This window comes from Oncorhynchus masou, chromosome 24 (genome assembly GCF_036934945.1).
Source record: "Oncorhynchus masou masou isolate Uvic2021 chromosome 24, UVic_Omas_1.1, whole genome shotgun sequence".
Lineage (NCBI taxonomy): Eukaryota > Metazoa > Chordata > Actinopteri > Salmoniformes > Salmonidae > Oncorhynchus > Oncorhynchus masou.
In genome coordinates, this window is record NC_088235.1 from 16,388,175 (window position 1) to 16,401,110 (window position 12,936).

The 12,936-nt window shown below is 41.3% G+C and overlaps 1 protein-coding gene across 6 annotated transcripts in view; it reads left to right on the top strand.

Annotated features, from left to right (window-relative positions):
• LOC135511864 (neurexin-1a-like) overlaps positions 1-12,936 on the top strand; it is a 918,691-nt gene that overhangs the window by 537,329 nt on the left and 368,426 nt on the right. The window lies entirely within an intron of this gene.

A 12,936-nucleotide genomic window follows, 5' to 3' on the forward strand; every position in this document is an offset into this window, starting at 1 on the left:
TTATGTCATATGTTTTACCCCCTACACCACTTTCAATAACTTTGTAGAACAGTCCTGTACGCCAAATATAATCAAATGCTCTTTGGAAGTTGATAAAGCAAGTATATATTTTGGAATTATTTTGGTGGACATGTTTATCTATCAGGGTGTGTATTGTGTAAATATGATCAGTCAATGTGTTGGTATAAATCCAATTTGGCTTTTACTCAAGACATTGTGCTTATTAATGAAGTTTAGAACTCGTACATTTATAATACTACAGAAAACCTTCCCCAGGTTACTGTTCACACCAATGCCTCTGTAATTGTTAAATCAAATCAAATCAAATGTATTTATTTAGCCCTTCGTACATCAGCTGATATCTCAAAGTGCTGTACAGAAACCCAGCCTAAAACCCCAAACAGCAAGCAATGCAGGTGTAGAAGCACGGTGGCTAGGAAAAACTCCCTAGAAAGGCCAAAACCTAGGAAGAAACCTAGAGAGGAACCAGGCTATGTGGGGTGGCCAGTCCTCTTCTGGCTGGACTGGGGACAGCAAGGAGTCATCATGTCAGGTAGTCCTGGGGCATGGTCCTAGGGCTCAGGTCCTCCGAGAGAGAAAAGAGAGAGAGAGAGAGAATTAGAGAACTTACACTTAGATTCACACAGGACACCGAATTGGACAGGAGAAGTACTCCAGCTATAACAAACTGACCCAGCCCCCCAACACATAAACTACTGCAGCATAAATACTGGAGGCTGAGACAGGAGGGGTCAGGAGACACTGTGGCCCTATCCGAGGACACCCCCGGACAGGGCCAAACAGGAAGGATATAACCCCACCCACTTTGCCAAAGCACAGCCCCCACACCACTAGAGGGATATCTTCAACCACCAACTTACCATCCTGAGACAAGGCTAAGTATAGCCCACAAAGATCTCAGCCATGTTTCATTGAAATGTACAGCTGTGTGTCATCCGCATAGCAGTGAAAGTTAACATTATGTTTTCGAATAACATCCCCAACAGGTAAAATATACTAGTGAAAACAATAGTGGTCCTAAAACGGATCCTTGAGGAACACTGGAATTTACAGTTGATTTGTCAGAGGACAAACCATTCACAGAGACAAACTGATATATTTCCGACAGATAAGATCTAAACCACGCCAGAACTTGTCCGTGTAGACCAATTTGGGTTTCCATTCTCTCCAAAAGAATGTGGTGATCGATGGTATCAAAAGCAGCACTAAGGTCTAGGAGCACGAGGACAGATGCAGAGCCTCGGTCCGATGCCATTAAAATGTAATTTACCACCTTCACAAGTGCCGTCTCAGTGCTATGATGGGGTCTAAAACCAGACTGAACCATTTAGTATACATTGTTTGTCTTCTGCAAGGCAGTGAGTTGCTGCGCAACAGCCTTTTCAAAAATTTTTGAGAGGAATGGAAGATTCGATATAGGCCGATAGTTTTTTATATTTTCTGGGTCAAGGTTTGGCTTTTTCAAGAGAGGCTTTATTACTGCCACTTTTAGTGAGTTTGGTACACATCCGGTGGATAGAGAGCCGTTTATTATGTTCAACATAGGAGGGCCAAGCACAGAAAGCAGCTCTTTCAGTAGTTTAGTTGGAATAGGGTCCAGTATGCAGCTTGAAGGTTTAGAGGCCATGATTATTTTCATCATTGTGTCAAGAGATATAGTACTAAAACACTTGAGCGTCTCTCTTGATCCTAGGTCCTGGCAGAGTTGTGCAGACTAAGGACAACTGAGCTTTGAAGGAATAAGCAGATTTAAAGAGGAGTCTGTAATTTGCTTTCTAATAATCATAATTGTTAGGGTCCAATTTGTCTCCGTTCTTAAAGATTGGGGTTATGAGTCCCTGATTTCGGATGTCAGGGAAATAACCTACACTCAGGATCAAATTAAACAGTTTTAATATAGCCAATTGAAGTTTTGCACTAGTGAGTTTAAACATCTCATTTAGGACGCCATCAGGTCCGTATGCCTGGTCAGTAATTGGGGAGTCCAATGGGTTTTGATTGTCCTTTATAGCTTTTTCTAATCCATTCAAATTCTCATGAATGTGGCATGCTCTGCGTTTGTGTCAATTTGAACGGTGTTGTAGAGTGTTTTAAAATGGGTTGTCCATATATCACCATTTTGTATTGCTAATTCTTCTTGTTTCAATTTTTTTTTTTTTTCCACTTTGCCAGAAGTTGTTTCTGTTTATGGACTCCTCAATTAGCGTCAGCTGCTTGCTGTTGTACTGTGCTTTTTTGGGTTCTGAGTGTAAGTTTATAGAGTTTTAAAGTCTCACAGTAACGAAGGCATAATTCACCATTACTTGCGTCTCTGTGCTTTTGGTTGGATTGTGTTCACATTTTTTCAGAATAATTTTGCGATCTGCATCAAACCAGGTGTCATCTGTGGTCTCTTTAAAAATATTTTTTTATCAATTTCATTTGTGCTTCTTTTGCCGTTTGCCTGAATCTAGTTGATGTTTTTTACTGCTAGATTGCTGTCTTCTTTACTGTGAGTGAATGTGTTATCCAGAAGGATCTAAGAGTGTTTGGATATTCTGGGTACAGGTTGCTTTCTGGTATTCCTCTGTGCAGTTTTGGACCCATCTGTATGATTTTCAGATTATGTATAGCTTACTGGGCTGTGAATGTGACGTTGTTTCCATGTCTGTTCTTTTGTGGAACAAGGTAATTTGGCTGTGATCAGACAGGGGTGTTAGTGGCTTGACAGTGAATGAGCTGAGAGAGAAGGGGTTCATGTCTGTAATCATAGTCTACTGTGCTGTGGCCAAGAGGTGAGGAATAGGTGAATGTCCCCAAAGAGTCCCCCTGTAAACTACCATTGACAAAGTACAGACCCAGGCTTCTACAGAGCTTCAACAGATCCCTTCCGTTTTTGTTGACGGTGCTGTCACTATTGTTTCTATGGGGAGATTAAGGCTGTAAGAAAAAGTATGGCCTGTAATAAAGCTGTCCCCTCGTGTGGTCGTTAGATCAGGTAGTGTTCCTGTGCGCGCATTTGTGTCCCCACAGATGAGCACATTTCCCTGGGCCTGGAAATGGCACATCTCTTCCTCAAGGGTGAGAAAGATCTCCTCTGAGCAATATGGGGATTGTGAGGGGGGGGATATATATTGCGCAAAGGAAGACATATTTTTCTGTCAGTACAAGTTCTTTTTTCAGATTTAGCCAAATGTGATATTTACCAATTTTGAGGGGATCAATAGATTTTCGAATTTGTACCAAATGATCAGTCCTCCAGATTGTCTGCCTCTATTGATAGAGCTGTGTTTCTGTGAGGGCACAATTACATCTCTGTAGCCTGTGGGACAGGCAGTGACAGTGTCTGCCTTACACCATGTATCCTGCAGAATGATGACTTCAAAATAATTAACATTTTTGTTGAACTTGATGAGTTGATGAGTTTAGGCCCTGAATATTTTAATTATTTATTTTTATTTCACCTTTATTTAACCAGGTAGGCTAGTAGAGAACACGTTCTCATTTACAACTGCGACCTGGCCAAGATAAAGTATAGCACTGTGAACAGACAACAACACAGAGTTACACATGGAGTAAACAATAAACAAGTCAATAACACAGTCGAAAAAAAGAGAGTCTATATACATTGTGTGCAAAAGGCATGAGGAGGTAGGCGAATAATTAGAATTTAGCGGATTAACACTGGAGTGATAAATGATCAGATGGTCATGTGCAGGTAGAGATACTGGTGTGAAAAAGAGCAGAAAAGTAAATAAATATAAGCAGTATGGGGATGAGGTAGGTAAATTGGGTGGGCTATTTACTGATTGACTATGTACAGCTGCAGCGATCGGTTAGCTGCTCAGATAGCCAATGTTTAAAGTTGGTGAGAGAGATAAAAGTCTCCAACTTCAACGATTTTTGCAATTCGTTCCAGTCACAGGCAGCAGAGAACTGGAAGGAAAGGCGGCCAAATGAGATGGCTACAAGTCCATGCTTTAGTGATGATCAGTGAGATACACCTGCTGGAGCGCGTGCTACGGGTGGGTGTTGCCATCGTGACCAGTGAACTGAGAGCATGGACTTGTAGATGACCTGGAGCCAGTGGGTCTGGCAACGAATATGTAGCAAGGGCCAGCCGACTCGAGCATACAGGTCGTAGTGGTGGGTGGTATAAGGTGCTTTAGTAACAAAATTGATGCCACTGTGATAAACTGCATCCAGTTTGCTGAGTAGAGTATTGGAAGCTATTTTGTATTTTGCTAGTCGGGCGTGCGGGTGCAGGCAGTAATCGGTTGAAAAACATGCATTTGGTTTTACTAGTGTTTAAGACCTGTTGGAGGCCATGGAAGGAGTGTTGTATGGCATTGAAGCTCGTTTGGAGGTTGTTTTTTAACCTTTATTTAACCAGGCAGGTCAGTTAACGGTCTCGGAACAGGGGCAGAACGACAGATTTGTACCTTGTCAGCTCGAGGGTTTGAACTTGCAACCTTCCGATTACTAGTCCAACGCTCTAACCACTAGGCTACCCTGCCGCCCCTGATAGCACAGTGTCCAAGGAAGGGCCAGAAATATACAGAATGGTGTCGTCTGCGTAGAGGTGGATCAGAGAATCGCCCACAGCAAGAGCAACATCATTGATATATACAGAGAAAAGAGTCGGCCCGAGAATTGAACCCTGTGGCACCCCCATAGAGACTGCCAGAGGACCGGACAACATGCCCTCCGATTTGACACACTGAACTCTGTCTGCAAAGTAGTTGGTGAACCAGGCATGGCAGTCATTAGAAAAACCGAGGCTACTGAGTCTGCCGATAAGAATATGGTGATTGACAGAGTCAAAAGCCTTGGCCAGGTCGATGAAGACGGCTGCATAGTACTGTCTTTTATTGATGGCGGTTATGATATTGTTTAGTACCTTGAGCGTGGCTGAGGTGGACCCGTTAAGTTGTGTGTGAGATAAACTGGATAACAGTTAACATTTTTCTGTAATATATATATATATATATACATTTGGGAGAACAAGTATTTGATACACTGCCAATTTTGCAGGTTTTCCTACTTACAAAGCACGTAGAGGTCTATAATTTCTATCATAGGTACACTTCAACTGTGAGACGGAATCTAAAACAAAAATCAAGAAAATCACATTGTATGATTTTTAAGTAATTCATTTGCATTGTATTGCATGACATAAGTATTTGATACATCAGAAAAGCAGAACTTAATATCAGTATATACTCTATATGAGAGTTTATCAACATTTTATTTGTTTTGGGTCTGTGTAATCTGAGGGAAATATGTGTCTGTAATATGGTTATACATTTGTGTTGAGGTAAGGAAGTGCAGCTCAGTTTCCACCTAATTTTCGGTGCAGTCTCTCTCTCTCCTTCTTTCTTTCCTTCTCTCTCTTACCTTATCTCTCTTCCCCCCCAGCCCTTCTCTCTCTTCACCCCAGCCTCTCTCTCTATCTTTCTCTCTTCCCTTCTCTCTCTCTTTTCCCCCAGCCTCTCTCTCTATCTCTCTCTCTTTATCTTTCCCCCTCTTTCTTTCTCTCTCTCTCTGCCTGCTCCAGCCTGCCATTTCACCCTCCATCTGAGGACTGCAATATAAAACTTGCTGCCTTGATGTTTATTATAACACCTAGGCTAATATTAGCATCATATTGCTAATATATCTAAACATATTGTTCAAATACAACAGTATACCCATGCTAGGTTTTTCCTTCTCCTCAATAAATACCAGTATGTACTGTGTGTGTGTGTGTGTGTGTGTGTGTGTGTGTGTGTGTGTGTGTGTGTGTGTGTGTGTGTGTGTGTGTGTGTGTGTGTGTGTGTGTGTGCGTGCGTGCGTGCGTGCGTGCGTGTGTGTGTTAGTATAGGGGAGGTAGAGCAGGACTATACTGAGCAATGCTATGTGAATCACAGAGGTCGTGGTTGTGTTGCAGTACAGCAGCTCCTTACACACACCCGTGTGTAACACACACACACACACACACACACACACACACACACACACACACACACACACACACACACACACACACACACACACACACACCATATTAGTGATGTCTGCCTAGTAGTTCCCTTGGTCTCTTTCAGTTGCTTCATTTTGTCCTTAAGCAATGCAGCTAATTAAATAACATCATACCATTTAGTAAAGGCTTACTTACAAAGTGTGGTGACATGGATATGTTTAATCCTGCAGTCTCCTGGGTGTAGATAACAGCGTAGAAAAGGACAACTGAAGTCTCAAATAGATGGCATTAATGATGCACAAACACACACACATTCACACTTGTGCACAGGCTTCAAACAAGATTCAGTGCTATTGCTTAGCTATCAGAAGATGGCACATATGAGGCTTTGAATGGCATTCCTTCCTTCTCTGGCTTTGAACAGCCTCTGGCATCAGCATTCCTTCCTTCTCTGGTTTTGAACAGCCTCTGGCATCATCATTCATTCCTTCCCTGGTTTTGAGCAGCCTCTGGCATCAGCATTCATTCCTTCCCTGGCTTTGAACAGCCTCTGGCATCAGCATTCCTTCCTTCCCTGGCTTTGAACAGCCTCTGGCATCAGCATTCCTTCCTTCCCTGGCTTTGAACAGCCTCTGGCATCAGCATTTATTCCTTCTCTGGCTCTGAACAGCCTCTGGCATCAGCATTTATTCCTTCTCTGGCTCTGAGCAGCCTCTGGCATCAGCATTCCTTCCTTCCCTGGCTCTGAACAGCCTCTGGCATCAGCATTCCTTCCTTCCCTGGCTCTGAACAGCCTCTGGCATCAGCATTCCTTCCTTCCCTGGCTTTGAACAGCCTCTGGCATATGGGTGTACCCTGGACTTGCTGGTTACTGGATGTGTTGTGTATACCTTCTAAACACTGTTACACATACATTTTGATATGTTGAACACTTTTTTGGGTTACCACATGATTCCATATACTTTATTTTATAGTTTTGATGTAAAAATATAGAAAAACCCTGGAATGAGTAAGTGTATCCAAACTTTTGACTGGTACTGTACATAAACTTGTTGTCATTCTGTTTTTATTTATCTCTCTCTCTCTCTCAATTTCAATTGAATTTTTTTGTGGGGAATGGGAAATATATGTTTACATCACCAAAGCAATTGAAATAGATAATAAACTAAAGTGAAATAAACAATCAAATGAACAGTAAACATTACAATCAAAAAAGTTCCAAAGGAATAGAGACATTTCAAAGGTCATATTATGTCTATATACAGTGCTGTAACGATGTACAAATAGTTAAAGTACAAAAGGGAAAATAAATAAGTATTTACAATGATGTTTGTTCTTCTCTGGTTGCACTTTTCTTGTGGCAACAGGTCACACATCTTGCTGCTGTGATGGCACACTGTGGTATTTCACCCAATCGATATCAAAATGTATCAACATTTGTGGATCTGTGTAATCTGAGGGAAGTATGTGTCTCTAATATGGTCACACATTTGGCAGGAGATTCGGAAGTGCAGCTCAATTTCCACCTCATTTTGTGGACAGTGTGCGCATTGGCAGACCTGGTTCTCAAGAGAAGATGGGCTAAGACAGCTTTTCTCAATAGCAAGGCTATGCACACTTAGTCTGTACATTATCTAAGCTTGCCTTAGTTTTGTTTAGTCACGGTGGTCATGTATTCTGTATACTCTCTGTTTAGGGCCAAATAGCATTCTAGTTTGCTCTATTTTTTTGTTAATTATTTCCAGTGTGTCAAGTAATTCAACTTTTGTTTAATCATGATTTGGTTGGGTCTAATTGTTTTGCAATCTTGGTGCTCTGTGGTGTCTGTTTGTGTTTGTGAACAGAGCCCCAGAACCAGCTTGCTTCGGGGTCTCTTCTCCTGGTTCATCTCTCTGTAGGTGATGGCTTTGTTTTGGAAGGTTGGGGAATCGATTCCTTTTAGGTGGTTGTAGAATTTATTGGCTCTTTTCTGGATTTTGATTATTTTATTTAAACTTAATTTAACCAGGCAAGCCAGTTAAGAACAAATTCTTATTTACAATGACAGCCTACCAAAAAGAAAAAGGCCTTCTATAAAAATAATATAATAAAATAAAAATATAGGACCAAACACACATCACAACAAGAGAGACAACACAGCACCACATACAATAAAGAGAGACTTAAGACAACAACACAGCATGGTAGGATCACATGACAACATAGCATGATAGGAACACAAGACAAGACAGCATGGTAGAAACAGATGAAAACACAGTATGGTACAAACACTGCATGACAACACAGCATGGTAGGAACACAACTTAACAAAAATACAGAATGGTAGGATCACATGACAGCATATCATGGTAGGAACACCACATAACAACAACACAGCATGGTATGATCACATGATAACATAGCATGGTAAGAACACATGACAACACAGCATGGTTGCAACACAGCTGAACAACAACACATCATGGTAGGATCACATGACAACATAGCATGGCAGGAACACCACACAACAACAACACAGCATGGTAGGAACACAAGACAACACAGCATGGTAGGAACTCATGACAACACATTATGGTAGGAACACATGACAACACAGCATGGTAGGAACACATGACAACACAGCATGGTAGGAACACATGACAACACATTATGGTAGGAACACATGACAACACAGCATGGTAGGAACACATGACAACACAGCATGGTAGGAACACATGACAACACAGTATGGTAGGAACAGATGAAAACACAGTATGGTAGGAACACATGACAACACACCATGGTAGGACCACAACTTAACAACAACACAGCATGGTAGGATCGAATGACAACATAGCATGGTAGGAACACAACACATCATAGTAGGATTACATGACACTATAGCATGGTAGGAACACAACATAACAACAACATAGCATGGTAGGAAAACACCATGAGAACAACACAGCATGATATCAACACATGACAACACAGCATAGTAGCAACACAACATGACAGCAACATGGTAGCAAACAACATGCCAGGAACACAACATGGTAGCGGCACAAAACATGGTAGAAACATTATTGGGCAAACACAAAAAGAGGAGCAATCCAGGGATGTGTGTGCTTTGGGGACCTTTAACAGAATGTGACTGGCAGAAAGGGTGTTGTATGTTGAGGATGAGGGCTGCAGTAGATATCGCAGATAGAATAATTAGTGAGTATTGTTCTAATTCTGCTCTGCATGCATTATTTGGTGTTTTACGTTGTACACAGAGGATATTTTTGCATAATATTGCATGAAGAGTCTCAATTTGGTCTTTGTCCCATTTTGTTAATTATTGCTTGGTTAGTGGACCCCAGACCTCACAACAATATAGGGCAGTGGGTTCTATGACTGATTCAATAATTTTTAGCAAGATCCTAATTGGTATGTCAAATTCTATGTTCCTTTAGATGGCATAGAAGGCCATTATTGCCTTGTCTCTCAGATCATTCACAGCTTTGTGGAAGATACCCATGGTGCTGATGTTCAGGCAAGAATGGCCTGTATGCATAGCATTTTTTTGTCTTACTCAGATTATTTCTGACTTGTGTCATGGGGTCACTGTATTTTAGATGTGTGTCATGCACAAAGTAGATGTCCCAACCGACTTGTCAAAACTATAGTTTGTTAACAAGAAATGAGTTTTAATGACTCCAACCTAAGTGTATGTAAACTTATGACTTCAACTGTATATATATATATATATATATATATATATATATATATATATATATATATTCACTCCCTTTTATATATGTTCCTGGAGGCATGCCTTTAATGTTTCCATGTTTTTCAATCTGTCTATTCTAAAATGTGCGAGGCAGAGATGCCCCAGTTACTTAATTTGATTACACCCAATTAGCAAAGTGGATAGAGAGGGAAAAAGAGAGGAGAGAGAGAGAGAAGAGGGAAGAGAGAAGGAAAGGTTTTGCTTTTGTTGTTTGCGAGGCAATGCAGGCACTAGAGAATGTATGTGAAGGACTTAAAGTGCTCTCTACCGACGTTGGTGTGACGCTGTTCCTATCCCTGGATAATTTGCAAATTAACGAGACCGTCAGACCTGACCTAGGTCAACAGAAGTGCTCTGTGCTATTGCCTTCTGTACAACAGAGGCTGCAAAAGTTCATTGCTGTAGTGCATTTGACAAGGTCCATTGTCAAAGATACACTTACTGGAAATGTATTAATTCTGCATTTGTAACAACATTCCATTGTCCTGCCAAGAGATGCTGGATATCTTCTCAACTTCAGCTTGCTCTACAAGTTCATGCTCCTTGGTTCAATAGTGAGGTGACGATAACATATTTTTTTTGACCAGGAAGAATATCCATACACAGAAGTCAGCTACTGTGTGAGTTCAAGTGGTTATTGACGACATAGGTAGATATCTGTGTTCAAGTCCTTCTACAGGCAACATGAAATGTATTATACCTTTTATAACCTATGTCAGTGTGTCACCTGTCATAGCAACCTGATATTGTTCGTTTCTTCAGAACATGGACTTAATTTTAATTTTCTTATGTTTCACCTTTATATAACCATGTAGGCTAGTTGAGAACAAGTTCTCATTTGCAACTGCGACCTGGCCAAGATAAAGCAAAGCAGTTTGACACATACAACAACACAGAGTTACACATAGAATAAACAAACATACAATCAATAATACAGTAGAAAAGTCTATATACAGCATGTGCAAATGAGTTAGAATAATGGAGGTAAGGCAATAAATAGGCAATGGTGGCAAAGTAATTATAATATACAGTGCCTTGCGAAAGTATTCGGCCCCCTTGAACTTTACGAACTTTTGCCACATTTCAGGCATCACCAGAGGAATGTAGGAAGAGTAGGAGAAGGGTACGGCTAAAGGCAAAAATAACTGGTCGTCTAGTGCTTTCGGGAGTTCTGAGTATGAGGAGCATATTTCTGGGCGTGGAAGAATAGATTCAAGGCATAATGTACAGATAAGGATATGGTAGGATGTGAGTACAGTGGAGGTAAACCTAGGCATTGAGTGATGATTAGAGAGGTTTTGTCAAGAGAGGTTTTGTAGAGAGGCACTAGTTAAGCCATGTGGCGGCAGGGTAGCCTAGTGGTTAGAGCGTTGGACTAGTAACCGCAAGGTTGCGAGCTCAAACCCCCGAGCTGACAAGGTACAAATCTGTCGTTCTGCCCCTGAACAGGCAGTTAACCCACTGTTCCCAGGCCGTCATTGAAAATAAGAATTTGTTCTTAACTGACTTGCCTGGTTAAATAAAGGTAAAATAAAAAAATAAAATAAAAATGTGAGGACACCTTATGTATGGGGGGGTGGAACAAAATGGCTACCTAAGACAAGTTGGGCAGGGCTGGGGGCTCTATAGTGAAATAAGACAATATTCACTAACCAAAACAGCAATAGACATGGCATATTGACAGTAGCGAGAGGCATGTGTAGCAGAGTGATCATAGGGTTCAATGGCTAGCAATAAATGAGTCAGGGAGCCAATTTAATTGTCACTACTACACTAGGTGAGCTGGAGACATGGCGATTCAGACATGGGCTAGTAGATGGGCCTCCTGTGACGTCGCCACGGAAGAGTCTGTTGAAACCATGCCGGAAGGTTACGTCGGCAGACCAGTCATGATGGATTGGTGGGCCTCCGTGCCGGCAGTAAAGTAAAGAGGTATTTTAGCCCAATAATTGGCTGGTGGACCTCTTCAGCTAGCCGGGAGATGTGCCTTGCTCGAGGCTAACTTCAGGTGCTTAGATAGCACTCAGATAGCAGCTAGCTAGCTGCGATGATCCGGTGTAGAGGTTCAGAGCTTGCGGTAGGAATCTGGAGATGTGGTAGGGAAAAAGCAGTCCGATATGCTCTGGGTTGGTAACTCGCTGTGCAGACTGGCAGGATTTGACCGGGTTGAGGCTGGCTGATGTCCAAGTTAACGGTGAGGACCGATAGCAGTGTCTAACTGACTACTAGCTAGTTAGCTGGCTAGCTCCTGATGGGATTTCCGGTTCTAAAGTATAAAAATAGCAGATCTATACCACATTGGCTGAGGCGAGTTGCAGGAGTGTATTTTCAGTCCTTAGATGGAAAGTGAGATTAAAATGTATACAAAATATATATGAAGAGAACAATATATACTTGGGACAGGACAGGATAAGACAGACACACATCCGACTGCTTCGCCATCTTGGATACATCTGTAAATATAGCTTGAAGATGCTTGAAAGTAGACCCCTACCATCATCCTTAGTTGAAACAGGGTGATTACTTCAGTAACTACATGCATCAGAACTGATCGTTAGTTAGCTAGTTGCAGTGTTTTTGCCAGGCCTCACTCTGACAGCTTTTGGATCCATTTCCCCATCTCCATATGTTGCCTCACAAAAGAAGGCATTTTAAAAACCAGAAGCATAGTAACTTAATGAAATTAAATTTACATGAAATATTTTTTCTAATATAATTTGGTTTCCAAATGCTCACAGAATAGCACATGTTAAAACACCAACTATAATAAACTAAATAAATACATAAACTAAATATATATATATATATACAACTAACATGATAAAGAAGACCAACAAAATAAATGAAAATGACCCCTCATGAAAAGTCTTCCTCATGGCCGTGAATCTCCCAGGGCATTGATCTGCTATAGCCTCTGCGCTAGACACCAATAAGAGGAACACTGTTCATCAATAGTCTTAATGATTTCCCGGGAAACTGAGATGATAATCCAATAGAGGTTATTTGGTTTCTTTTTCATTGTAGTCCTTCAGGAGTGACTCAAACAAGATAATGGATAAATATCATTACACTTTCACTACATGACCAAAAGTATGTGGACACCTGCTCGTTGAACAACCACAAGCATTAATGAGGTCAGGCACTGATGTTGGGAGATAAGGCCTGGCTCACAGTCGGCATTCCAATTAATCTCAAAGGTGTTCGATGTGGTTGAGGC